This window comes from Ursus maritimus, unplaced genomic scaffold (assembly GCF_017311325.1).
Source record: "Ursus maritimus isolate PB19 unplaced genomic scaffold, ASM1731132v1 scaffold_4, whole genome shotgun sequence".
NCBI classification, from domain to species: Eukaryota; Metazoa; Chordata; class Mammalia; order Carnivora; family Ursidae; genus Ursus; species Ursus maritimus.
In genome coordinates this window covers 35,192,382-35,196,815 of record NW_024426552.1, presented here as the reverse complement: position 1 = coordinate 35,196,815, position 4,434 = coordinate 35,192,382, and the positions used below count along the sequence as shown (strand labels likewise).

The 4,434-nt window shown below is 39.1% G+C and overlaps 1 pseudogene; it reads left to right on the top strand.

Moving 5' to 3' along the window:
• The first annotated feature begins 314 nt into the window (after positions 1-314).
• On the top strand, positions 315-2,185 carry LOC103675660 (annotated as a pseudogene).
• The last annotated feature ends 2,249 nt before the right edge of the window (positions 2,186-4,434 follow it).

Here is a 4,434-nt window from a genome sequence, read left to right as displayed (position 1 = left end):
AGAAACTTACAAATATGTGGAAATTAAACAAAATACAAAATATAAGAAATCAAAAGGGAAATTAGAAATACTTTGAGATTAATGAAAACAAATAAAATACATACGAAAAATTTTGGGATATTGCTAAAGCAGTAGCTAGAAGGAAGTTTATACCTGTAAACACATTCAAACAGAAGAGGGAGTTGGGTTAAGATGGAGGCATAGCAAGATCTTGAAATTACCTCCTCCCATGGGCACAAAAATTCTACAATTACAGGGGCAGCAGAGGGCATGCATCTGGTGTGCCTCCTTTGGCTCAGCTCCTTCTGGGGCCTATGCAGCCCTGTGTGGCTGGAAGGAAAAAGGCTAAGAGCCAGAGCCCAAGGGGCACCCCGACCCCTCTGATGGAGGTCTGTCCCTTTGCTTCCAGGAGCCTCCTTCTCCAGACCTAGTGCATTCAAGCACCCCAGTGGCCTGGGCCTCATGAGTGGAATGGTCACAGATGCCCAGGCCTCAGGTTTCTGTGCACCCAGTGAAGGGAACTGAGGAGCCTCGATTGTCCCTGCTCCCCTGACTCCAGGCACGGAAAACCCGCTTAGTAAACAGCAGTTGTATTCACTGACAATTAGAGATAGATACCAGTGGTCACCAACATAAAGCATTTATTCTACACTGTCCAATGCAATAGTGCAATTCCAACGTATCTGTGTCAACTCACAAATTCCAGCTTCGGAACAAGAGACCCTAGTGAGACCAAAGCCATTGCTTTTGAAGTTGTTAAAGTCTGTCCATGCACAAAAAGACACTTCTACCATGAAAGGGGTTATATTTTATCTTGGTCAGCATATTATGACTAAACGATTATATGATGAGGAACTATAGCATATTGCGTATTGTTCCAATTATCTTCTAGGGGATTTGTTTGGAGTGTCAAGCTTCTCTGTGAAGAATACAGGAAAATATATACAGTGATCTGTAGAAACTTGGTTATAGTCAACCAGCATGAACCATTGGATTCAGGCATATCTGTGAGTGAAAATGGATGTCACCTTGAAGGTGGGAGTGATCAAAAGGACCCTGGGCAAGGGTTGCAGGAAGAGAAACCTTCATCTTCAGATTTGGTTTCTAGACCATCTACCTCATGTAAAAGGAGAGTAATTGGTGAGACAGAAGAATGTTCAGATGAATTACCTGGTGAAGGACAGCAAAAGCACCACAAATCTGATAGTGTTTCCCTTTCCTTTGATGAAAGCCTTGCTCTATATGTAATAAGGGAGATGATGTTGTGAAAGAAGCAGTAGCAGTGAATCAACAGGGACTCACTCCATCGAATCAATCTTGATGCTAGTATAAGTGAACATTCAGGTGATTGGTTGGATCAGGATTCAGTTTCAGATCAATTCAGTATAGAATTTGAAGTTGAGTCTCTCAATTCAGAAGCTTATAGCCTTAGTGAAGAAGGACAAGAATTCTCAATGAAGATGATGAAGTATATTGACTGTATATCAGGCAGGGGAGAGTAATACAGATTCATTTGAAGAAGATCCAGAAATTTCCTGAACAGACTATTAGAAGTGTACTTCGTGCAATGAAATGAATCCTCCTCTTCTGCCTCATTGCAGCAGATGTTGGGCCCTTCATGAGCTTTGGCTTCCTGAAGATAAAGGGAAGGTAAAGGGAAAGATAAAGGGAAAATGCCTGAGAAAGACAAACTAGAAAACTAAACACAAGTAAAAGGGGCTTTGATGTCCCTGATGGTAAAAAATAAATAAATAAAAATTAAAAAAATAGAGTGAATGATTCCAGAGAATCATGTGCTGAGGAAAATGATGATAAAATCACACAAGCCTCCCAATCCCAAAAAAGTGAGGACTATTCTCAGCCATCAACTTCTAACAACATCATTTATAGCAGCCAAGAAGATGTCAAAGAGTTTGAGAGAGAAGAAACACAAGACAAAGAAAATATCGTGGAATCTAGTTTTCTCCTTAATGCCGTTTAACCTTGTGTGATTTGCCAAGGTCAACCTAAATATGGTTGTATTGTTCATGGCAAAACAGGACATTTTATGGCATGCTTTACGTGTGCAAAGAAGCTAAAGAAAAGGAATAAGCCCTGCCCAGTATATAGACAACCAATTCAAATGATTGTGCTAACTCATTTCCCTACTGAACATGCCTATAAAAGTAGAATTCTATATTTCTAACTATATAACTCTAAAAATTTAGACAGCATGAAATTTTTTTTACACTTATCAAAGCAAGAAAGTATCTCAGTACATGTAGATTTCTACCCTGTAGTATAACTTACCTACTTTGGGAGGGGGGATAGTAAATACTAATCTTTAGAAAAAATTCACTTCTGTTTATATTTTATATTTGGGTTTTAATGTAATTTAAATTGGATATATAGCTCATCCTTAACCCCTGCTTCTCATATTTTAAATGATTTTGACTTCCTTAAAATTCAGAGAAGTATCTGATTTTGAAAAATTTAAGTAGGACACTTAAAGGTAAGTTATGTACATTCAGGGTATGGTACGCAGTGATTATGCTACTTATAAAACATTCAAATCTGCAAATAGTTTCATTCACCATGCCTATGCATTAAATTGTCTAAATTTTTAGTTTTAATGTGCATATAATATTTATTGATTTACAAATAAAAAATTAATTGTTTGATTTTTTAAAATCTGTTATTACATGTGGAATAATTACTTCTCAAAGTGACATGATACATCATCCTGGGGTCCTGGGATCAAGTTCTGCATCAGGCTCCTTGCTCAGCAGGGAGTTTGTTTCTCCCTTTCCCTCCGCTGCTGCCTCTCTGTCAAATAAATAAATAAATAAAATCTTTAAAAAGTAAAAATAAAATTAAAAATAACGACTTGATAATTGAATGAACAGTCTCCACAACAAAGAAGAAAAGGGAAGCATCAAGAGAGGAGAAAGGAAGAGACACGGACTTGTCAAGAAAACACACACACACACACACACACACACAGAAATAAAACACCACACTCATGGTGAATCCCAATCAGGAGGAATATAAAAGTTATGGAACCTTTTACTGAGGAGTGAGAGATTCCAACTCCACATCAGGGATGCCAACTCTTAGATCCTTCACAGGAGAGACCAGTCCCCAAATCACCAGGCTTTAAAAATCAACAAGGGGGGGGGGCTCCTGGGTGGCACAGCGGTTAAGCGTCTGCCTTTGCCTCAGGGCATGATCCCGGCATTATGGGATCGAGCCCCACATCAGGCTCCTCTGCTGGGAGCCTGCTTCCTCCTCTCACACTCCCTCTGCTTGTGTTCCCTCTCTTGTTGGCTATCTCTGTCAAATAAATAAATAAAATCTTTTTAAAAAAATCAATAGAGGGGCACTGGGTGGCTCAGTTAGTTGAGCATCCAACTTTTGATTTCAGCTCAGGTCGTGATCTCAGGGTGATGGGATCCAGCCCCATGTCAGGCTGCGCACTCAGCAGGGAGTCTGCTTGATATTCTCTCTCTCCATCTCTCTCTGCCCTGCTTCCTTGCATTTTTTTTTTCTCTCTCTCTCAAATAAATAAACAAACATAAAAAAATCAACAGGGATTATGTTCAGGAAAACTATAAAACTGTAGGGAATGGAAAACTCACTCTTAAAGGGCTCCTGTGGAGATTACTCAATTTGGAAGCCAGCACACACAAAAAGATCAATTTGAAAAGTGCATAGACCATATGTAGAAGAGACCCATTTACTAACTTTAAAGCGTCTATCAGGGAGCCTGAAACAGCAGGGACCCTCCCCAGGGACTTCTCAGTCTGGTGGGAACCATTTTTGAGAGGGAACCATTTTTGAGATCTCAATCTACCTTACTAACACCCACACTAATGCGCACTATTTTGGAATTCTCCCTTCAATTTGCTAGTAGCAGTGGGTGTGCCCTGATGAGAACTCAAATCTTCAACATGCCATGATGGTCATGGATCCAGCCCACAGCTGAACTGGGGGCAATCAACATATGAGACGATCTCTCAGCTAACATTATACTCAACGGGGAAAATTTGAAAGCTTTTTCTCTAAGAACAGTAACAAGACGAGGATGCCCACTCTCCCCACTTTTATTCAGCATAGTATTGAAAGTCCTAGCTGCAGAAATTAGACAAGGGAAAAAAATCCAAAGGTATCCAAATCAGAAAGGAAGAAGTAAAACTGTTACTGTTTGCAAATGACATATTATATTTAAAAAATTCTAAAGAATCCACCAAAAAACTGCCAGAACTAAGAAATTCTACAGCAGGAAAATAAGTGGAAAGATATTTCATGCTCATGGATTGGAAGAATTAATACTGTTAAAATGTCCATATACCCAAAGTGATCATCTACAGAATCAATTTCATACTTAACAAAATTCCAATGGCATACTTCACAGAACTAGAACAAATAATTCTAAAATTTGTATGGGACCACAAA